Here is a 24,728-nt window from a genome sequence, read left to right as displayed (position 1 = left end):
AATCCACCAAGCCTTTAATAGCCGCTAAGCCTTTAATAGCCGCTAAACCGCTAATAGCGCTAATCCGCTAAGCCGCTAATAGGGTTGCTTCGCAAGGTGAAAAAACCGCTAGACGAAGAGACTCGCGGAACGGATTAATTTCGTCTTGCGAGGCACCACTGTACTATACACTGGTCCCATCACCTCCTGGCAAATAGAAGGGGAAGAACTGGAGGCAGTGAGAGATTGTACTTTCTTGGGCTCCATGATCACTGCAGGTGGTGACAGCAGCCACAAAATTAAAAGACGCCTGCTTCTTGGGAGAAAAGCAATGACAAACCTCGACAGCATCTTAAGAAGCAGAGACATCACCTTGCCGACAAAGTTAAAGCTCTGGTTTTCCCAGTAGTGATGTATGGAAGTGAGAGCTGGACCATAAAGAAGGCTGATCGCCGAAGAATGGATGCTTTTGAATTATGGTGCTGGAGGAGACTCTTGAGAGTCCCATGGACTGCAAGAAGATCAAACCTCTCCATTCTGAAGGAAATCAGCCCTGAGTGCTCACTGGAAGGACAGATCGTGAAGCTGAGACTCCAATACTTTGGCCACCTCCTGAGAAGAGAAGACTCCCTGGAAAAGACCCTGATGTTGGGAAAGATGGAGGGCACAAGGAGAAGGGGACGACAGAGGACGAGATGGTGGGACAGTGTTCTCGAAGCTACCAGCATGAGTTTGACCAAACTGCGGGAGGCAGTGGAAGACAGGAGTGCCTGGCGTGCTCTGGTCCAGGGGGTCACGAAGAGGCGGACACGACTAAATGACTAAACAACAACAACAACTATACACTTTGGAAACTGTTTTGCACCCATCGTTGGTAGTCTTACTATCCACCCCAGAAGTCTTCAGTATGGGACCGGCTGCAAACCAAGGGAATTAAGAAAATCCTCCAGCACTTTCAACAAATCTACAGAGGTGCAGGAAATGAAGGTCGCAAACATGTGTAATGTTTGCAGAGGAGACACAATTGAGGCTGCTTTAGTGTAAAATATTATGAGGCACTCAACTGCACACTTCAGAACAACCCACAAGGCGAGAATGGCTTCAGAAAACACAGCACATTGCAAAAATGTCTCTACTTACAGAAACTGGAAAATTAAAGGACGGGAGACAAAGGGAGGAGCATTTTGAAAGTTCATGGTTCCCCTTCACTAGTTATACAAAGCAAAGATTTAATTTTGTTTTAGTCAGTGTGTATTCACTAGCAAAACAGCAAGGAAAGTTGTGATAGAATATTGATATTTCACAAATAGCTGCAAAAGGTAAAGGACCCCTAGATGGTTAAGTCCAGTCAAATTCGACTATGGGGTGAGGCGCTCATCTTGCTTTCAGGCCGAGCGAGCTGGCGTTTGTCCACAGACAGCTTTCCAGGTCATGTGGTCAGCAGGACTAAACTGCTTCTGTTGCAACGGAACACAGTGACAGAAACAAGAGTGCATGGAAATGCCGTTTACCTTCCTACCATGGCGGTAGCTATTTATCTACTTGCACTGGTGTGCTTTCAAACCGCTAGGTTGGCAGGAGCTGGGACAGAGCAACGGGAGCTCACCACAGTTGCAGATTTGAACTGCCAACCTTCTGATCGGCAAGCCCAAGAGGCTCAGTGGTTTAGACCACAGCACCACCACATCCTTATGCTCCATAGTTTAACTATGCTCTGCATGTATAAGCGCTTTCTTCTATCTGTCCTGCATATTCCCACCTTTGGCGTCACTGGATGTGCGATGCTGAGTTGAAATGCCCAAGCACATATACAGACCTGAGCATGAGAGTGAGCATGAATTCAGGCGTGGGGTGGGCACACCACCTGCCTTCGTGAAGTCACCTTAACTGGACAGCCGCCCAGCTAAGCGTTGGTGTAAACTGTATATGCAATCCATGACGGCACGGCCTCCTTCTTTTTTCTTCTTTTTCAGGCTTGTATTTCATTCCGTGACCTGAGCTGACCGAACTGCTCCCACCCAAAATAGCTGCAGCCAGAACCTCTCTGAGCAGCTTCCCTCGACTGCTTTGCTCTGAGAAGGCTTGTCAAGTGGGTGCCAACGGCCCCCTGGTCGTCACCAGGCAAAGACAAACGCCTTGACATTTCATTGCGACTGCGGGGACACCTGCCGTCTGCTCTAGTCTCTGAAGTGGAAGAAGTCCGGATTAGGGGCCTAAATCTGGTCTACTGGAGTAAAAAAGCCAAAGAGTCCAGTGGCAGAAACACTTCAAGAAGTCTAACATGCCGATTGCAGTGCGAGGATCTTTTGTGGTCAAGATGAAAGATGCGCAGAGTGCAAGATTCGCAGACGCTGTCGTAAGGGCCAAGCTTGTCTGCTGTGGTGCTTTTGTTCAGAAGCCAGTGGTTATTTAAGGGCCTCGCCGATTATTTATAGGGCAACCAATTGGTGCGGTGTTTTATATAGAGAAGATGACAGGTCCCTGCCTCAAGGAGCTTACAGTCTAGCATTGGACCTTGCCATCAACCCTTACCCAAAACTGTTGAATTCTGGGATTCGAGAAAGCTAGGCCTCAGTCCAGTAGATCTGAAGGAGCGTCTCCATCCCCATCGTTCTGCCCGGACACTGAGGTCCAGCACTGAGGGCCTTCTGGCGGTTCCCTTCCTGCGAGAAGCCAAGTTACAGGGAACCAGGCAGAGGGCCTTCTTGGTAGTGGCGCCCTCCCTGTGGAACACCCTCCCACCAGATGTAAAAGAGAACAACAACTACCAGACTTTTAGAAGACATCTGAAGGCAGCCCTGTTTAGGGAAGCTTTTAATGTTTGATGTATTTTAATATTTTTTGGGAAGCCGCCCAGAGTGGCTGGGGAAGTCCAGCCAGATGGGCGGGGTATAAATAAATTATTATTATTATTATTATTATTATTATTATTATTATTATTATTATTATTATTATTATTATTATTATTATTATTCTCCGTTGACCTCTACCATTAGCTTAATCCTGACCTCTTTACCTTCCAATTTGAATTATAAAAGCCTGCTGGCAAGATCTTGTTAGGGCTTTTAATTGACAAGAGGGTTCCCGAGGTCGGTGGGAGCAGTTTCCTTCACCGTTTGTATGCTGAGCGCCATTCTGAATAAAGATGATGGAACTCGGTGTGACATTGCCCGTTTTGGGGCAAAGGTTTGGCTGCCTCTTCAGATACCGTTGCCAAACTTGGCATTGAGGTTCCCATGGTGGGGATGCCAGTCTCTGGTGTTTGGATCCCAGGCCCCATTTGGAATCAAAAGATGGATGACAAAGCATGACTTGGGCATGACTTCACCCAGTTTTTGGCATGATGGATTGGAAGTCACAATTTACACCATCAGTTGAAGAAATACAGTATTTTGGGTTCTACGCCACACTGCCTCTAATGCATCCCTTAAAATAGGTGCAATGGATATTGTAAAGTAAAGGTAAAGGTACCCCTGCCCGTACGGGCCAGTCTTGCCAGACTCTAGGGTTGTGCGCTCATCTCACTCTATAGGCCGGGAGCCAGCGCTGTCCGCAGACACTTCCGGGTCACGTGGCCAGCGTGACAAGCTGCATCTGGTGAGCCAGCGCAGCACACGGAACGCCGTTTACCTTCCCGCTGGTAAGCAGTCCCTATTTATCTACTTGCACCCGGGGGTGCTTTCGAACTGCTAGGTGGGCAGGAGCTGGGACCGAGTGACGGGAGCTCACCCCGCCGTGGGGATTCGAACCACCGACCATGCGATCGGCAAGTCCTAGGCGCTGAGGTTTTACCCACAGCGCCATCCGTGTCCCATGGATATTGTAGTCCATATTAATTACTACAACAAATGCAGTTTCATTGGGTGATTAAAAGGATTAAAATGCAACTGCAAAGTCATAGTGTCTGTGGCCTGGTACATAAACTCCCCCCCCCCCAAATACTGGCAACTTAGAGAACTACAGCATTTTTCGCTCTATAAGACGCACTTTTTTCCTCCTAAAAAGTAAGGGGAAATGTCTGTGCGTCTTATGGAGTGAATGTGTGGTCTATTGCTGGCTCCCTTTCCGGCCCCTTGACCAGGCCTCCATTGTTGAATGTTCTGCAGACGGAGGCTGTTTGTTTCCCCAGCGACGTGTGACTGGCTGATTAGATAATCTGGAAACTGTAGAAACAGCTCCCTTTCCTTTCCTAAAGAAGCTGCAGAACTGCGAGGTGAACCCCATAAAAACAGGATTTTTTTCCCTTTGCAAAGTAAGCTCAACAACTTTGAGCTGATCCTCAAAAAAGGGGGCTATCCCTCTTTGCAAAAGAAGCTGCAAAACTGTGAGCTGATCTCCCCCAAAACGGGGCTTTCCCCCTTTCCTCCTCTAAAAACTAGGTGCCTCTTATGATCTGGTGCATCTTATGGAGCGAAAAATACGGTACAGTTTCCCAGCACCATCAACAAACATTGGTTCCCGTGATTCTTTGGGGGAACTAATGCGCTTTAAACGTGCGGTTTCTGTACAAGCAGCCCTCGTACGAAAAAGTGCTCTTTCCATTGACAGAAGTCCTAGAGCTGTGGCCCGTGCAACCTCTGCCCTTTTCAGTCACCCCCTCAGACACTGAAGTGTTAAGCCAAGCCCAAGCTCTGACCTTTACTGGATGGTTCAATTTAGCCAATATGCTTCAACAGGGACAGACAGAGAGAGAGGCTTTGGGTGCTCTCAGCCGGCTGCTATTTTGGAGTGAGATTCAGACGCACACTGGCGAATTCAGGTTGCACAATTACAACTGGTCTTGTGCAAAAAACCCACTCCCCCCCCCCAAAGATCAGACTTTTTGCTATAAGAAAAGAGACAGGAAAATGCATGGGAGGGATAACACTTTCTTTGACGCAATGTCATCTAACCTCCCTGCAAATAAAATCAGAATAAATGCTGATTAAATAGCCTACGTTTGCAGAAGGCATTGGGGGTTCAATCGTCAGCAGACAGGATTGGGAGATTCCTGTCTGAAATCCTGGAGAGAGTTGTTGCAAGCCAGAGGAGACAGTACTGAGACAGACAGAACAATGGTCGGATTCTGTGTAAGCCCAATCTCCCTTCAAACAAATCAGGGTGAAAATTCAATAAAGAGGCTGACTGAAAGTGTCCTTTGTGAACGGGGACAAGAGAAGAGCTTTGAGTTGGAGCAACCTTGAGGCACCTACAGAGGCCACCCAAAATCCAGAACGAAGTTGGGTGCGGGAGAGAAGAGACTGAAACGGAAGATGGGGAGAGGTTCCCAAGAAACAAACGTAAGAAAGGGCATCTGAAGAGGTTTTGATGAATCAGGCCACCTTCCAAGGCCAGCTGATGGGCACCATGAAGCCAAAATGATCAGGGCATCTGGAAACCAAGCCTTATGAGGAACAGTTGAGGGAGCAGGTATCTTTAACCTGGAGACACCCCCGTTGAGTGCCCGAGGGCCCCGTTCCTGCCTCTCTCCACCTGCTCCAGGGCAGGGCCTGACTGGCCTCATAAGGGCTGCGGCTGCTGCCCAAGGAGGACTGGGGTATTTTGGGGGAAGTTTCATCGGGAGTTTTTGCTAGGAGCTTTTGCTGTTGTTCAGAAGACATCTGAAGGCAGCCCTGTTTAGGGAAGCTTTTAATGTTTAATAGACTATTGTATTTTAATATTCTGTTGGAAGCTGCCCAGAGTGGCTGGGGAAACCCAGCCAGATGGGCGGGGTATAAAGACTAAAATTAAATATATTATTAAATGATAGATTATTATTATTGTTACTGATTAACTGCTATTACTGATGTGAACTTTTTGCATCTTTATTTTCATGTGGAAATTGTTCAGTTTGGTTATTTAGTTTTTAAAGTGCTTTATTTGTTTTTATGACTGCTTTGCTGTGTTTGTAATTATGTAAATCTTTTCCTATTGAAAGCTGCCTTGAGCATTGTTTAACTGTGGAAAGGTGGAATATAAATAAAATGATGATGATGATACAAGATGGGTGACACCTGGCTTGAGAGCAGTACATGTGGAAAGGATCTAGGAGTCTTGGTTGACCACAAACTTGACATGAGCCAACAGTGTGACGCAGCAGCTAAAAAAGCCAATGCAATTCTGGGCTGCATCAATAGGAGTATAGCATCTAGATCAAGGGAAGTAATAGTGCCACTGTATTCTGCTCTGGTCAGACCTCACCTGGAGTACTGTGTCCAGTTCTGGGCACCACAATTCAAGAAGGACACTGACAAACTGGAACGTGTCCAGAGGAGGGCAACCAAAATGGTCAAAGGCCTGGAAACGATGCCTTATGAGGAACGGCTAAGGGAGCTGGGCATGTTTAGCCTGGAGAAGAGGAGGTTAAGGGGTGATATGATAGCCATGTTCAAATATAGAAAAGGATGTCACATAGAGGAGGGAGAAAGGTTGTTTTCTGCTGCTCCAGAGAAGCGGACACGGAGCACTGGATCCAAACTACAAGAAAGAAGATTCCACCTAAACATTAGGAAGAACTTCCTGACAGTAAGAGCTGTTTGACAGTGGAATTTGCTGCCAAGGAGTGTGGTGGAGTCTCCTACTTTGGAGGTCTTTAAGCAGAGGCTTGACAACCATTTGTCAGGAGTGCTCTGATGGTGTTTCCTGCTTGGCAGGGGGTTGGACTCGATGGCCCTTGTGGTCTCTTCCAACTCTAGGATTCTATGATTCTAAGAGATATGGTAAAGGACCCCTGACCATTAGGTCCAGTCGTGGCCGACTCTGGGGTTGCAGCGCTCATCTCGCTTTATTGGCCGAGGGAGACGCCGTACAGCTTCTGGGTCATCTTTCCAGCATGACTAAGCCTCTTCTGGCGAACCAGAGCAGTGCACGGAAACGCCGTTTACCTTCCTGCCAGAGCGGTACCTATTTATCTACTTGCACTGGCATGCTTTCAAACTGCTAGGTTGGCAGGAGCAGGGACCGAGCAACGGGAGCTCACCCTGTTGAGTGGATTCGAACCGCCGACCTTCTAATCGGCAAGTCCTAGGTTCTGTGGTTTAACCCACAGCGCCACCCGCGTCCCTAAGAGATATGGTAGCCATCCTCAAATATCTGAATACACAGAGGATGGAGCAAGCTTGTTTTCTGCTGTTCCAGAGAGCAGGACTCGAACCAATGTCTTCAAATGGCAAGAAAATAGAAAATAGGAAGAACTTTCCGATGGGAAGAGCTGTTCAGCAGTAGAATGGATGACCTTGGAAAGTGGCGGTTTCTCCCTCATTGGAGGTTCTGAAACTAAAGCTGGGTGGCCACCTGTCACAGCTTCTGCAGCTGAGATTCCTGGCATTACAGGGGGTTGGACTAGATGTCCCCCAGGGGTCCCGTCTGACTACAATTCACGGCCTAGGACCCTTGTACCTATGGGACTGCCTCTCCCAATATGCCCCACAGAGGACCTTAACGTCCATAAATAGCAGCACCCTAGAAATCCCAGGCCCTAAGGAAGTTAGATTAGCCTCAACCAGAGCCAGGGCCTTTTCAACACTGGCCCCAGCCTGGTGGAACGCTCTGTTCTCATGAGACCAGGGCCTTGCAGGATCTGATTTCTTTCCGCAGGGCCTGTAAGACAGAGTTGTTCCGCCTGGCCTTTGGCTTGGAGTCAATTTGATTCCCTCCCCCTCTTTCTTTTTCCTTTCTCCTCCTGTGAAGAGGCTGCATCCTAATGTTTTAATGTTGTATCTTAATCTTTTAAATTGTATTTTAATAAACTTGTTTTTATTATTGGTTGTTAGCCGCCTTGAGCCCGGTCTTGGCTGGGGAGGGCGCTGTATTAATAATAATAATAAGAAGAAGAAGAATAAGAATAAGAATAAGAATTAGAATTAGAATTAGAATTAGAATTCTATGATTCCATGAAAGCCACACACACAGCCATGGAAGCCCCATCCATTTCCCTTCCTCTCCCATAGCCATCTCTCTCTCTCTCTCTCTCTCTCTCTCTCTCTCTCTCTCTCTCTCTCTCTCTTTGCCACGGAGCTTCTTTCTGACATTACGCCCACCCTAATTCTCCCTATCATCTGCACCAGGTGAGGCTGTGCAAGGGCTGGATGCGCCTGGGATGCTGCAAGCAGTATTGTGGTTAAGAACATAAAAAGAACCTGCCAATGGCCCATCGAGTCATAGAATCCTAGAATCATAGAGTTGGAAGAGACCACAAGGGCCATCGAGTCCAACCCCCTGCCAAGCAGGAAACACCATCAGAGCACTCCTGACATATGGTTGTCAAGCCTCTGCTTAAAGACCTCCAAAGCAGGACCAGAGCAGAACACAGTGGCACTATTACTTCCCTTGATCTAGATGCTATGCTCCTATTGATGCAGCCCAGAATTGCATTGGCTTTTTTAGCTGCCGCGTCACACTGTTGGCTCATGTCAAGTTTGTGGTCAACCAAGACTCCTAGATCCTTTTCACATGTACTGCTCTCAAGCCAGGTGTCCCCCATCTTGTATTTGTGCCTCTCATTTTTTTTGCCCAAGTGCAATACTTTACATTTCTCCCTGATAAAGTTCATCTTGTTTGTTTTGGCCCAGTTCTCTAATCTGTCAAGGTCGTTTTAATCTGTCAAGGTCATCCAGCATCCTGTTCTCACAGCGGCCCACCAAATGCCCACAAGGAGAAACCCGCCAGCAGGATTTGAGCACAAAAAGCATTCTCCCCTCCTGTGTTTTTCCATCAGCTGCTGCTCAGAACCATTGCTGCCTCCAGCTGTTCAAGCAGAACACAGCCATCACAGCTACGTTTGTTTTTTGTTTGTTAACATCCAGTACGTTTCCGAGCACAATTCAAAGTGCTGGTGTTGACCTTTAAAGCCCTAAACGGCCTCAGCCCAGTATCCCTGAAGGAGCATCTCCACCCCCATCGTTCTGCCCGGACACTGAGGTCCAGCTCCGAGGGCCTTCTGGCGGTTCCCTCACTGCGAGAAGCCAAGTTACAGGGAACCAGGCAGAGGGCCTTCTCGGTAGTGGCACCCGCCCTGTGGAACACCCTCCCAGCAGTTGTCAAGGCAATAAACAACTATTTTACCTTTAAAAGTCAACTGAAGGCGGCCCTGTTTAGGGAAGTTTTTAATGTCTGATGCTGTATTGTTTTTAATATTCGGTTGGAAGCCGCCCAGCCAGATGGGCGGGGTATAAATAAATTGTTGTTGTTGTTGTTATTAATATCTTTCCACAAGGCCTGCAAGACAGAGTTGTTCCACCAGGCCTTTGGTCAGGGCCCAGCCTGACTCCCTCCTCTGGCAACCTGCACAGAACTTTGCTTAACGGTTGCCATTAATTTGATTTTAATTAATTGTTATAATGAAATGTTTTAGAATGTTTGATTATTTGATTGTTTGATTATTTGATTGTTGTTAGCCGCCCTGCGCCCGGCTTTGGCTGGGGAGGGCGGGATATAAATAAATAAAAAAATTATTATTATTATTATTATTATTATTATTATTATTATTATTATTATTATTATTATTGCATTGTGCACACATATAGAGATTTCAAATGCATTTCAGGGATCTAAATAATTGCAGCAAGATGTTTTTATAAAGGCAACACTCTCCACCCAAGAAGTGAGGGCTTTTCTCCCCAAGTGCTACACAGAGTACATCCAAGTGAGTACGTCAGGCCAGAGCTAAAAATACTCCCATCCCCAAAGGACAGGGCCAAATCCTGCTGGGGCATCTCAATGGCGCTCATCCTCTTTTCCGGTCCCATTCTCTTCAAATCACAGAACTTGCCTTTGTCGCGTTTGAGACATCTTTCTGCCTCCTCTGACACCTCAGATCTTCTCCTCCAAACACACAGACCTGGTCAAATCCTAGCACTCTCTACCCCCTACCCCCTAAAAGATACTCCCCAGCCAATAATTGCATTAGGCTCTGTTTACCCGCTTCTTTTCAAGTCTCTACATCTATAAAGAAAACAAACCGTGTGTGTGTGTGTGTGTGTGTGTGTGTGTGTGTGTGTGTGTGTGTAATTAATTCCAAGGCTGTGTCCTATTCTCAAGTTTCTAATGACTTTTCCACACTGCTCTGAGCTTGGCTAAGCCTCTGCCTATGACGACATCTTTTTTGGCCTCCCTCCCTCCAGAGCAATAGCCTCCTACTTCTGGGGAGAGGATGTCCATCAGAATGGACCTGGGTCAAGGGAAAGGCAAAGGGGATTGCGGCACAGCTCAGCATCCTTCGAGCCAAGGGGTGCTTCTTTGGCATGGGAGCTGAGGGTCGCTGGTGCCCCGGAGAGGGGGCACAGACAAAGATCTGCCCCTCCGCGCCCGGTTTTCTGTCCAGTTGCACGGCGGAAAGAGCCATGCGTTTATGTTCCGTCCCGGCCGGCTCCGTTAACACCCAACAAAACACGAGGATTCGATTACTCCTGCACATGTCATCCGAGGTGAAGAGGAGGACTTAGCGTTGTAAGGGAGCGACCTCATTCCTTGGGTCACCCGATCCGGCCCACCTGTCGGTGCTGCTAATTTTACCGCCCCCAGCAGGACCGCAGCCAGCTAGCAGGTTGCACCATAAAAAGAAAAAAAATAGGGAATTGGGGAGGGAAGAGAGGAGATGAAGATCCGTCAGGAAGTGCAGGGCAGGGGGCAGAAAGGAGGGTTGAGGCGTGGAGAGTTGAGCCGTCAGGACGGTGGCGAGTGAGAAGGATGAAAGATGAGCCCAGATGCTTTTTGTTGTTGTTTAGTCATTTAGTCGTGTCCGACTCTTTGTGACCCCCTGGACCAGAGCACGCCAGGCACTCCTGTCTTCCACTGCCTCCCGCAGTTTGGTCAAACTCATGCTGGTAGCTTCAAGAACACTGTCCAACCATCTCGTTCTCTGTCGTCCCCTTCTCCTTGTGCCCTCCATCTTTCCCAACATCAGGGTCTTTTCCGGGGAGTCTTCTCTTCTCATGAGGTGGCCAAAGTCTTGGAGCCTCAGCTGCAGGATCTGTCCTTCCAGTGAGCACTCAGGGCTGATTTCCTTCAGAATGGAGAGGTTGGATCTTCTTGTAGTCCATGGGACTCTCAAGAGTCTCCTCCAGCACCACAATTCAAAAGCATCCATTCTTTGGCGATCAGCCTTCTTTGTGGTCCAGCTCTCACTTTCATACATCACTACTGGGAAAACCATGGCTTTTACTATACGGACCTTCGTTGGCAAGGTGATGTCAAGGAGACATCACCTTGCCAACAAAGAGCCCAGATGCTAGGAAAGACCAAAGGAGCTCATCCTGACTACCATTCTGTCCTCATGGTGATGATCATAGAATTGCAGAGTTGGAAGGAACCACAAAGGTGATGCAGGCGATTTTTGTGTATATCCCGCCTTCATCCCAGGCTGGGGCTCAAGGTGGCTTACGCACATCAAAACAGGATAGATAGGCCAGAAATATTTTTATTAAGCGTTTTGCCAAAAGAAATAGGGAAATCGAAAAGAACATTGTTAATGTACGGAATAACGGCGGCCAGAATTTTAGTAGCAAGAAATTGGGAAAACACAACAGTACCCAACACAGAAGATTGGCAAATCCTAATGGTAGAATATCTGCAGCTAGCGAAAGCAAAAGGAAGAGTAAGAGGCCAACCAAAACAAAAAGTCTATAAGGATTGGGGACTCTTAAAGAATATTTAGAAAACTGTGGAATAAAAGGAAACATCTTGGCAGAATTAGACTGATCCCTGTATTGGATAAATTTAAGTTCGTAGGGAGGTAAAAAGAAATTATATAAGAAATATGTAACTGTGCAGTATAAAGTAATGGATAAAGTACAGTGAGATTAATTAGAAGTCAGTTTTAAATTTCTTCTCTAGAAGTTTTATAATTGTGTTTAGTATCAGGAGTATATATGATGATAATTATATTAATCTTCTTGTATCTTATAGTGTGGCGGTTTGTTTGATTTTTCTGTTATTTGTTTGTTTGATTGTATGTTTGTTTAATTGTATGTACACCTGTTTTCTCATAAAAGTATTTATTTTAAGTTAATATGTTTTTTTAAAAAAACAGCATAGATAAAACGCAAAAAGTGTATATTGTTAAAAAGTAATTATGCTCTGCTAGAATTAAAATAATATAAACAAGCAAATCTATTAGAATGCAGGCAGCGGAAACAGAACAGCACTATTTAAAGCTATTAAACAAACATGTCAGTTCCCGAAGGCCTGTTGGAACAAAAATAACTTCACCTGCCAGCGGAAGGACAACAAGGAAGGAGCCAGGCTAGCTTCTCTAGAGAGGGAGTTCCAAAGTTTCCTGGGGGCAGCCACCGAGAAGGCCCTGTGAGAGGCCTACACTGCCGATGGTGTCCTGATTTGGGAAGTGACTGCAGATTGCCCAAGATCTTAGGAGGACTTGATCTCTAGAGCAGTGTTTCCCAACCTTTTTTGGGCAAAGGCACACTTGTTTGATGAAAAAAATCTCGAGGCACACCACCATTACAGCCCCGTGACGTCAGCGCGCAGCGTCACGCCGGGAGGGACGCACGAAAGTGTAAGTTTCAATTTTTCCCCTCCCCCTTGCCGGGGAACCTCCAAGCTTTGGGGGTGGGGGGGAGGAGGCAGCAAAGCGAGGCAGGAAGGAGAGCGCGGCTTGGCTGGGTGAGCTTTGGCAGGGGCAGGGAATGAGAGCCGTGAGGCGGGCGCTGCGGACGGAGGCGCTGCCCGCCGAGCTCGCAGGCAGCCAGGCAGGCAGACGGCGAGAGCCCCGCGCTGGGCAGCCTCTCCTCGCCGTCGCCGCCCCGCCTCTCGCCGCCTGACTCACCCGCCTCCCTCCAGGCAACATCTCGCGGCACACCAGGCAACATGTCGCGGCACACTAGTGTGCCGCGGAACAGTGATTGGGAAACACTGCTCTAGAGATCCTACGAGGGCTGTTTCCTGCCCTACATGGATGTATAGCAATTCCACGCTCATTGCAAATGTTGCTAGCTTCAGAAATAGCCAGGAGCTTCGTTTAGTTGGGTTTGTAGCAAAATCAGAAAATGTCACCATGTTTATATGATCCAAAGCGAAACCAGAAGCCGTCTTTGGTGGCAATGCCCTCAGGTTTCACTATCCTGGTCTCAGGCCTATCAAGAAATATCTAAAATAATTAAATCCCCTGTTCAGGCTTCCCCACAACGGTGATTCCTGAATATGTGGATGGTCAGCATGAAAGGCTTCCATTGTAAAGAGCTCTGGTCTCCAGAGCACTTTTGTATTACCTGCTGGGATTTTATTTCCTATGCTTTGGACTGGATATGGAACAACTGATTGGTTCAAAATTGGGGAAAGAGTATGACAAGGCTGTATATTGTCTCCCTGATTATTTAACTTGTATGCAGAATTCATCATGCGAAAGGCTGGGCTGGATGAATCCCAAGCCGGAATTAAGATCGCCATATCAACAACCTCAGATATGGAGATGACACAACCTTGATGGCAGAAAGTGAGGGGGAATTAAAGAACCTTTTAGTGAGGGTGAAAGAGGAGAGCACAAAATATGGTTTGAAGCTCAACATCAAAAAAACGAAGATCATGGCCACTGGGCCCATCACCTCCTGGCAAATAGAAGGGGAAGAAATGGAGGCAGTGAGAGATTTTACTTTCTTGGGCTCCATGATCACTGCAGATGGTGACAGCAGTCACAAAATTAAAAGACACCTGCTTCTTGGGAGAAAAGCAATGACAAACCTCGACAGCATCTTAAAAAGTAGAGAAATCACCTTGCTGACAAAGGTCCATATAATTAAAGCTATGGTTTTCCCAGTAGTGATGTATGGAAGTGAAAGCTGGACCATAAAGAAGGCTGATCGCCGAAGAATTGATGCTTTTGAATTATGGTGCTGGAGGAGACTCTGGAGAGTCCCATGGACTGCAAGAAGATCAAACCTCTCCATTCTTAAGGAAATCAGCCCTGAGTGCTCACTGGGAGGACAGATCCTGAAGCTGAGGCTCCAAGACTTTGGCCACCTCATGAGAAGAGAAGACTCCCTGGAAAAGACCCTGATGTTGGGAAAGATTGAGGCCGCAAGGAGAAGGGGACGACAGAGGACGAGATGGTGGGACAGTGTTCTCAAAGCGACCAGCATGAGTTTGACCAAACTGCAGGAGGCAGTGGAAGACAGGAGTGCCTGGCGTGCTCTGGTCCAGGGGGCCACAAAGAGGCGGACACGACTAAACGACTAAACAACAACAACAAATGCTTTGAACATAGATGCTCAATGCCAGCTTGGGAAATATGGATGCCTTGATTTATATTGGTGCGTCACCATTTCTTTCTCTTACCATTTGCTGTTTGTTTGCTTTGTATACGTTATAGTGTTCAGACCCGGCGACTGCACTTTGGGGTTGTTAGTCATGGTTAAAAAAAAGTTCCCTTCCCCCCTTTTCAATCACCCTGTAGCTTTGACCCACCCCCACTTTTCCATATCTAACGATGGAGACTCATGCCATGCACAGAAATGTCCAGTTTTGCCAAAAAGCCGTTTCAAACCCAAAGCTCAATCTCTGCTGCAAACAGCTCCTGGTCTGAGAAAAGTTTCTGCCAGGTGACCTCTGCAAAAGAGCCGCTGAGTCGCAGAATTAGCTCTCTGGATAGAGGTCAGGGTGTTTGAGTGGCAATATTTTCCGGCAAGTCCCTAATGCTGGGCGCCTTTTGGGAAGCCATCGACAGGGCTGGAGGGAAGGCTTTCCCAAGGCAGTTTGGAACTGACAGCTAGTAAACAGCCTCTCTGATGGCTTCCCCCCTCTTCAAAATAATTGGCCACAGATGGAAGAAGCTTTTGGAATACCTGCTTCCTGCCATTAAAACCTGGAAGGCAACCCAGCCTAAGCATCTTTGACTCAGAGGAAGGGTAATGGGCAAATTTATCTGGCCCACGGAGCAATCGCACGGAAGGGTCCTTCCAAACTCCATTTACAAAGCAACGGTGATGTACGTGTCAAACTAGTTTTCCTGTTTTCGCTTATATTCTAATATTGGAGAGCAATGCTGACGGCGAACTGCGGAGCCTAAAATAGCAGTTGCAAGCAGGGTTGACTACTCGGTTTGTCTGGAGCAAGACAAAACGTGAGTCCGGATTCAGACATGGTTTAGCCTCAAGAAGCAGCAGCAGAGAGAGGATGTTGCAGCTGCCGTCTCCAGTCCAGGAAGCCACACATTTCCTAGATCCTAGTTCAGGCAAAGTCTGAACGCACAGAAAAGCTCAAGATACACGTTGATATACGCACACGTAGTTGTTATCCTTGAGAAACGTAGAAAATAACAGGATATATTCATCCGAAAGTCTTCAAACTCACACAACCCTTTAAAAATTAGCTGATGAAGGTGAATACATCGAAACAGGGCCCTGTCCTGGCTTCTAATCCATAACTGACTTCTGACTTCTGCTCTAGGATTGAAACTGAGTCTCCATTTGCAAGCTGATAAATTATAAGGATCAACATTACTGTCGAGAGAAAAAGAGAAAATCTTTATAACGAATTATTGTGTTATACATATCTTTATGAGTTTGAGTTTGTAATCTCTGTTAGAGTTTGTAATCTCTACTTGAGTTTGTAATTCTTGTCAGAATATATACTTTTGAATGGATTAGTTTTTGTTACTATTGACTACTGACTTTTGAGTAGGGACCACTCCCACTGCTGAAACTTGGCCTGAGTTCTTAGTGTGCTTTTTTCTTGGTATATTTAATAACAAGAACGCCAACCTATTTAACGTTAAAGTCATGGTTTGTCCTGGTGCTATGTGCCCAGTGGCCTAGTGACTGAATGCTGCTTAGCAGAGGGTGATTTCATGCATGTTTTAAAAACGCAGTTTTAAATATACATCGAATGGAGCTTTTAAATGCTGCCTCCAGCTGAGCCTTTTATGCTGTTTGCTCCTTGCAGCAGAGGCTGCATCTGGCGGCCTTGCCCTCCCGATTCTGCTGATGCCTCCACATATTTATAGGGCACGGCGTCCTCGTTCTATTCTTTAACGGAGGAAGAGACCCGAGAGCCGCCTGCCCAAGCGTCAACTTACAGCTATCGATCTGCAGCGGCTTTTCCTGCAGCGTATTTGCTTTGCAACCCTGACGGTGAAACTCTTGGGGGGAAATGATGCCTGACGGCGACCGAATCTCAGGCCCCGACAAGGCCTAAAAGAGGAGCTGCTATGGCCTCTGAGAGAAATCCACAAAAGCGGGGCTGCCCCAAATGATAAATAATTCCACAAGGCCGGTGGCAGAATCCCCCTTGATCACGTGACCCCAGCCGCGAAATTCCATGGTGTAATAAACAAAATCTGCCCTTATTCCCTTATGGGGGACACAAGAGCCCTTATAGAGTCCATTGTAGGTTCTCCATCGGTAAGAGAAAATAACAGAGGCCAACCAGAGAATATTGAGAAGCAAAGCAGCTAGTAAGCCTGATCTTTATTGATCTGTTGCAACAGGGTGCTCCTCTCACCCGCAGGAAAGGAGGAGGACCCCAAACAATGGTGTGCCCACCCTTATATAGGCATTTTAAATTCCCTGCCCTGGAGCTCAAGACCACCCCTCCATACACCATACATACATCACAGAAGGGGTGTAGCTCAAGACCACCCCCCACAAACATCATACCAACATCACAGAAAAGGTGGTCTACAACAGAAATTTGAATGTTGTTGTTTTTCCTGTCTGCCAGGTTATCTGATAATGCCTTCTCTGATTGCCTTGTCTGGTAGTCTGGCCATTCCTTTGAGATGGTGATTTCCCAATTCCTGAGACAATGGGAAGGTTCCCTCACCTCCTCCCTCCTTGCAGAGAAAACATTTGGTCAGTCTGGGAGTCAAAATGGTTTCAGGACGGTCTTCCTGAGAGCCAGTGTGGTGTAGTGGTTAGGAGCGGTAGTCTCGTAATCTGGGGAACCGGGTTCGATTCCCCGCTCCTCCACCTGCAGCTGCTGGGTGACCTTGGGCCAGTCACACTTCTCTGAAGTCTCGCAGCCCCACTCACCTCACAGAGTGTTTGTTGTGGGGGAGGAAGGGAAAGGAGAATGTGAGCCGCTTTGAGACTCCTTAAAGGGAGTGAAAGGCGGGATATCAAATCCAAACTCTTCTTCTTCTTCTTCTTCTTCTTCTCCAGACATGTGGTCCACATATCTATGAATGTGCTTGGTTGGTACATTTATGGACATTTATTATACATATAAGAACTTAATTTTTTTATTTCAGTGGAATCATAAAGGTGAAGGTAAAGGGACCCCTGACCATTAGGTCCACTCGTGGCCGACTCTGGGGTTGCGGCGCTCATCTCGCTTTACTGGCCGAGGGAGCCGGCGTACAGCTTCCGGGTCATGTGGCCAGCAGGACTAAGCCGCTTCAGGCGAACCAGAGCAGTGCACAAAAACACCATTTACCTTCCTGACGGAGCAGTACCTATTTATCTACTTGCACTTTGACGTGCTTTCGAACTGCTAGGTTGGCAGGAGCAGGGACCGAGCAATGGGAGCTCACCCCGTTGCGGGGATTCAAACCGCCGACCTTCTGATCGCCAAGTCCTAAGCTCTGTGGTTTAACCCACAGTGCCACCTGCGTCCCCATTGGAATCATAGAATCATGGAAATGTAGAGTCGGAAGGGACCCCCCAAAGGCCATCTAGTCCAACCCCCTGCAATGCAGGAATAACAGCTGAAGAACCCCTGGCAGATGGATGCCTAACCTCTGTTCGAAAATCCTCAGTGAAGAAATCTGTAGTGGCCCCCGCTTGTGGAATGCTCTCCCCAGGGAGGCTTGCCTGCGCCTTCCTGATGGATCTTTAGGCACCAGACAAAAACGTTCCTCTGCAAAACCAAACATTTGCCTGATTAAGCAATCTATGGCCCTGGAGGCGGTTGGAGGATGGATGGTGGCTAACAGATTGAGGTTGAATCCTGACAAGACAGAAGTACTGTTTTGGGGGGACAGGGAGCGGGTTGGTGTGGGGGATTCCCTGGTCTTCAATGGGGTAACTGTGCCCCTGAAGGACCAGGTGCGCAGCCTGGGAGTCATTTTGGACTCACAGCTGTCCATGGAGGCACAGGTTAACTCTGTGTCCAGGGCAGCTGTCTACCAGCTCCACCTGGTACGCAGGCTAAGACCCTTCCTGCCCGCGAACTGTCTCGCCAGAGTGGTGCATGCTCTGGTTATCTCACGCTTGGACTACTGCAATGCGCTCTACGTGGGGCTACCTTTGAAGGTGACCCGGAAACTGCAATTAATCCAGAATGCGGCAGCTAGACTGGTGACTGGGAGCGGCCGCCGGGACCACATAACACCGGTTCTGAGAGATCTGCATTGGCTCCCAGTATGTTTCCGAGCACGATTCAAAGTGTTGGTGCTGACCTTTAAAGCCCTAAACGGCCTCGGTCCTGTATACCTGAAGGAGCATCTCCACCCCCATCATTCTGCCCGGACACTGAGGTCCAGGTCCGAGGGCCTTCTGGCGGTTCCCTCATTGCGAGAAGTGAGGCTACAGGGAACCAGACAGAGGGCCTTCTCGGTAGTGGCGCCCGCCCTGTGGAATGCCCTCCCATCAGATGTCAAAGAGATAAATAATTATCTGACATTCAGAAGACATCTTAAGGCAGCCCTGTTCAGGGAAGTTTTTAATATGTATCGCTGTACTGTTTTTAACACTGATTGGGAGCCGCCCAGAGTGGCTGGGGAAACTCAGCTAGATGGGCGGGGTAGAAATAATAAATTATTATTATTATTATTATTATTATTATTATTATTGTTGTTGTTGTTGTTGTTGTTGTTGTTGTTGTTGTTGTGATTGTGGGAGGGTGGGTTATTTGAGGTTTTTCATTTATTAAGTTATGTATTTTGTGTTTCCATTTTGTACTTTTTTGTGATCTTCAGATGAAGGGTGACATATAAATTTAATTCATCATCATCATCATCATTTTTTGAGATAAGGATAGGGAAATGAAAGTGGGGGGAGACGTCTGCTTGACACAACGTCATCTAACCTCCCCATGAACAGATCGGAATAAATAAATAGGTCACCTGGAAGCACACTGGACAAAGCATCATTAGAGGCACTTTCCTCCCATTTGCAGGCTGTGCAAACCCCTCCATAAGGCTAAAAATGGGGGGAGTGACAACTCCATTCGACACACCACACAATACATGGGTCTCCAGTGACATTCACAGGCCCTGCCCCCAGCACACACCCGCCCAGGAGCCGTAGGGAAAGTGGAACGACGCGAGCGGCTTGTGAGGTGGAGAGGATCGCACTCCATCCCCGGGTGTGTTACGGCACAATGATTATCAGGAGTCAAAACATGTTGCCCCAGAAACCAGCAACAGGCACCTCAAGCCTGGCTGCTGAAGCCAGCAATCGCTGCTTGCCCTCCGGCAAGGAACACGTGCGTGCTCTGTAACTTGTGTCGTCCGCCTGACTCCTTTAGCAGGGACGTAACACCCCGCTGGGGGCTTTCAGCCCCCATTAATGAATTGGCAGGGTGGATCACCTAGTCCTGGGCAGAACCTTTGCTCTCGCTATCTGCTACCAGCGCCACTCCTCTCTGGCTTGTGAGCACATTCTCGGCAGGAGTTAATAACACTGGAGGGAGACCAGCAGTCAGAGGACGGTGGTGTCTGCGAAGCTGTTGCCACTGAGAAGATAATCACAGACTATTATCAAAGGGGAGGATGTTTTCCCCCCTTCTCCTTTTTTTCTTTTTATCAAAACTTGCCCAAGCTATTAAACAGTTCCCATTTGTACTGATAAGCAACATTTACAGCTTAAGTGTCTGAAAGTCACAGAAGACGCAGCGGTTATATTAAGGAAGCAGTGGGGGCCCTCATTATGCCATTACGGTGGTGGGTAAATAAGAGGTATCTCTGCAGAAATCTTTGGAGGTTAAAGCCAGAGCGGCGGGGATTGTTTGGGACTCTCGGAGAGTTTGCTAAGCCCTTTAAATCAAAAGCTTCTGTTCCTCCATCACTGGCCTCCATCACGCTCGCCTCCGCTGCTGCTGCTGCTCCTGTAGCTGTGGATTAATCCAGAAAAAGGCTAGCCAAATGGTCAAAGCACAGAGCAAAGCAGCAGAGAGAGGTGTGTTCTCCTGGATGGGGGAAGCATAAGCTGCAAACAGATGGGATCTGGAAAGACCTGGAGTCTGCCTTTGGCTGGGAGAGCTGTGCGGGCAAGAGAGCAAGCGTTGCAATTACACAAAGCCCTGCTCTCCAAAGCAGGCATCTTCAGAGAATACTTCCGGGGGTTTCCTGCCTGAAGAAATGCTCTGTGTGGCACAAAAGCAATCGCCTCTTCCTGCGCAGGAGGGACGGACGCAGCATCCTGCCCGAAACAGAAGCACGTCCAGAAACAGCCTCTACGGCCTGGGAGTTTTCTCCCCTGCCAACTCAAACAGGTCCGCAGAGAGACAGTCACCAAGCTGCCTTAGAAAACGGAGCCAACAGAAATAAAGCAAAACACAAGACCACTGTTTATGTACTCAATTACAGCTGCAAGGATACTTGTAGCCAGAAGCTGGAAATGTGAAACAACACCAACAATAATAGATTGGCAATCACTCATGTTAGAGTATTTTCAATTAGCAAAGCTGACCGGAAAAGTTAGGGGAGCCCCAAATCAAAAAACATACAGAGAATGGAAATTAGTCAAGGAGTATATAAGATTATATTGTAAAAATGATATTATCCTAGCAGAATTGAATAATACTTGTGTATAATAAACAAATGGAGTAAATATCTTAGAGCAGCGTTTCCCAACCGGTGTTCCGCGGCACACTAGTGTGCCGTGAGACGTTGCCTAGTGTGCCGTGGGAGGGAGGCGGGCGAGTCGGGCGGCGAGAGGCGGGGCGCCGGCGGCGAGCACACGCCGGGCGGCGAGCGAGCTCCCTCCCACATCCCATCGCTGCGAATGCAGGCTTTCGCTGAAGCCTGGAGAGCGAGAGGGGTCGGTGCGCACCGACCCCTCTTGCTCTCCAGGCTTAAGGAAGCTATCCCCCCAGCCGCGCAAGCTCCCAGAGCGATGCCAAAGCTGCGCGCACCTTTGCCATCGCTCTCCAACCCGTTCGGGGGGCTGGGGTCGGGGGAAGCTCCAGCTTCCCCCGCCCGCAGCCTCCCAAGCCCCGAGAGCGATGGCGAACGTGCGCACACCATCGCCATCGCTCTCTGACCTGTTCGGGGGGCTGGGGAGGGGGGAAGCTCCGGCTTCCCCCGCCCCCAGCCCGCGCAAGGTCCCAGAGCGATGGCGAAGGTGCGCACACCTTCGCCATCGCTCTCCGACCTGCTCTGCGGGCTGGGGACGGGAGAAGCTCCGGCTTCCCCCGCCCCCAGCCCGCGCAAGGTCCCAGAGCGATGGCGAAGGTGCGCACACCTTCGCCATCGCTCTCCGACCTGCTCTGCGGGCTGGGGACGGGAGAAGCTCCGGCTTCCCCCGCCCCCAGCCCGCGCAAGGTCCCAGAGCGATGGCGAAGGTGCGCACACCTTCGCCATCGCTCTCCGACCTGCTCTGCGGGCTGGGGACGGGAGAAGCTCCGGCTTCCCCCGCCCGCAGCCTCCCAAGCCCCGAGAGCGATGGCGAACGTGCGCACACCATCGCCATCGCTCTCTGACCTGTTCGGGGGGCTGGGGAGGGGGGAAGCTCCGGCTTCCCCCGCCCCCAGCCCGCGCAAGGTCCCAGAGCGATGGCGAAGGTGCGCACACCTTCGCCATCGCTCTCCGACCTGCTCTGCGGGCTGGGGACGGGAGAAGCTCCGGCTTCCCCCGCCCCCAGCCCGCGCAAGGTCCCAGAGCGATGGCGAAGGTGCGCACACCTTCGCCATCGCTCTCCGACCTGCTCTGCGGGCTGGGGACGGGAGAAGCTCCGGCTTCCCCCGCCCCCAGCCCGCGCAAGGTCCCAGAGCGATGGCGAAGGTGCGCACACCTTCGCCATCGCTCTCCGACCTGCTCTGCGGGCTGGGGACGGGAGAAGCTCCGGCTTCCCCCGCCCGCAGCCTCCCAAGCCCCGAGAGCGATGGCGAACGTGCGCACACCATCGCCATCGCTCTCTGACCTGTTCGGGGGGCTGGGGAGGGGGGAAGCTCCGGCTTCCCCCGCCCCCAGCCCGCGCAAGGTCCCAGAGCGATGGCGAAGGTGCGCACACCTTCGCCATCGCTCTCCGACCTGCTCTGCGGGCTGGGGACGGGAGAAGCTCCGGCTTCCCCCGCCCCCAGCCCGCGCAAGGTCCCAGAGCGATGGCGAAGGTGCGCACACCTTCGCCATCGCTCTCCGACCTGCTCTGCGGGCTGGGGACGGGAGAAGCTCCGGCTTCCCCCGCCCCCAGCTCCTGCAAGCTCCGGGAGCAATGGCAAAGGTGCGCTCACCTTCGCCATCGCTCTCGGACCCTTTCTGGGGGCTGGGGGTGGGGGAAGCTCGGGCTTCCCCCACCCCCAGTCCCGCAAGCTCCGGGAGCCACTCTGGCTCCCATTCTGGGGGCTGGGGTCGGGGGAAGCTCGGGCTTCTCCCGCCCCAGCCCCGCGTCTGGGGGGGGGAATAATTTTTTTCCCTTTATTTCCCCCCCAAAATCTAGGTACGTCCTATGGGCCGGTGCGTCCTATAGGGCGAAAAATAGGGTAGTCAATATAGGCACAGAGTTAATTTTTTAAACATTTTCTAATGGTGGTGTGCCTTGAGATTTTTTTCATGAAACAAGTGTGCCTTTGCCCAAAAAAGGTTGGGAAACACTGTCTTAGAGAAACATACAGCAAAAGCTGTGCGATAAAATTAAGACAACAGAAAAAGTACAATGAGAATGATTGGAAGTTTCTTCCAGAAGACTTTATTGGATAAGATATGATGCTATAACTGATACTCTTTTCTTATTGTTGATTCTTTTTTGTTCCTTTTTATTTTTATTTTATTTTTATTTTTCTTTGTCATTTTTGTGTTTAACTCTGTTTTTGTATTTTTGTATTAACTCTGTAATGTATTTGTAAGATGGTGTTGTAAATCAGTAAAGATGATTTCAGAAAAAGAGAAAAAAAGAAAATGGAGCACGTGCTTTGTGGAACTCAGGACACTCCACAGCCCACAGCGGCTGCTGAAGAACAGCTCCCTTGAACGGCTTTCTGTGGGCCTGAGCCTAGCCTGTTCCTGAGGTTCAGAACAAGGCTGGATCCATGTTATTCCAATCCAGGTCCAGATGTATAATGTCCAGGGCACTGGGATGTCCTGACATTCGTTTCTATCCCAGGCCAGTGAAAGTCCCTTGTAGTGTCCCAATGGGGTCCCTTTGGGATACTTTGCATTAAAAGAAGTGGGGCAAACTGGATGAGGGATTAAGGAGGGCAACATATTTGGTCAATCTATTTCACTCATGTTTCCACTGGCAGAAGCTCTCTATTCGAAGACGCTCTCAAAGGAACCTGGGATCCTCTGCATGCAAAGCTGGTGATCTTCTGGTGATCTAAGGCTGCAAAGAGATCCCAGGAAAAGCCACTAACCATCGAGCCGGTTTCAAAAGCCGCTTAAGCATTTGTCCTTAAAAATATTCAAATACAAGAGCCGTTTGCGACAATTGTACATAAAACCGCCCAACAGAAACCACAAGTACAATTGTTGCAAATGGTTCTTGAATCTGAATATTTAAGAAGTTAAAATCAGAAACCAACTAAATATTGCAGAGAGACATCTTCTTAATTGCCCATGTGGGCATGATGGAATAGAAAAGTTTTCGGCAGGCATTTATGAGCCGAAACAGAAGGCGTCTGCGGGATTTATCTGGAAGGTTCTCTCTACTCCGTGGGGCAAACGCAGAAGAGATAGCTTGAGTCTGGAAGAACAAAGGAGAGGAATTCATCTTTTTCACGCAAGGCAGGTGATTTCTAGTCAAAGGAATCAGCAGCGGAAAAACAGGCATCGTTTTCCGCAAGAACCCCGCACAGCACAAAATTACACCACACGGCATCAGCAGAGGTTTATTTTACCAATCCAGAGAGGCCCTGTGCAGACACTCTCAAAAGGTCCTTAACGGAAGAGGGAGAGAGCAGGCCAGGAATTCTAAGCAATAACGGATCTTTTTTTTAAGTGGCTGCCTTGCATAAAGACAAAAAAGGCACCCAGAAAAGGAAGGAAGGAAGAAGTGAGGGATGAAGCTCCTGAGGTGAAGCGGAGGCCATCCTGGCAGCATCAGGGGCCAGCGGGAGAAGGGAGGAGAGGCTGCCACAGCTAGGCAGATGCCTTGGTTGCAACAGGGCAGGGTCAGCTGAAGTGCCCTCGACCAGGAATTAAATGGGAAGCAAAGTTTATATATACAATTGGAGGCAAAGTTTATATACGCAGGGGTATGCATGCCCCTAAATGTTTTTTGAATCTAGGTTTGGCCTCCGTGAGGGACAGTATTTCAATATGAGCAGGAAAATTAGAGTACCCCTAAACATTTTTTTAAAAAAGAAAAAAAGCACTGTGAGTGTGTGTGTGCGCGCGCATGTGTATTCCACCTTTAATTATTATTATTTGTTTGTTTGTTTATACCCCACCCATCTGGCTGGGTTTCTTCAGCCACTCTGGGCGGCTTCCAACAAAAGATTAAAAATACAATAAAACATCAGTCATTTAAAACTTCCCTAAACAGGGCTGCCGTCAGATGTCTTCTAAACGTCAGGTAGTTGTTTATTTCTTTGACATCTGATGGGAGGGCGTTCCACAGGGCAGGCGCCACTACCAAGAAGGCCCTCTGCCTGGTTCCTTGTAGCCTCTCTTCTCGCAGTAAGGGATTTGCCAGAAGGCCTTCGGAGCTGGACCTCAGTGTCTG

At 48.8% G+C, this 24,728-nt stretch overlaps 1 protein-coding gene across 1 annotated transcript in view; it reads right to left on the bottom strand.

The window, feature by feature from the left end:
- ZC3H3 (zinc finger CCCH-type containing 3) overlaps window positions 1–24,728 on the bottom strand; it is a 269,931-nt gene that overhangs the window by 38,259 nt on the left and 206,944 nt on the right. The gene's annotated exons all lie outside the window — the stretch shown is intronic.

The sequence above is a fragment of the Podarcis bocagei genome, assembly GCF_964188305.1.
Source record: "Podarcis bocagei genome assembly, chromosome: 8".
Taxonomy (NCBI): Eukaryota; Metazoa; Chordata; class Lepidosauria; order Squamata; family Lacertidae; genus Podarcis; species Podarcis bocagei.
This window is presented reverse-complemented; position numbering and strand designations above follow the sequence as displayed.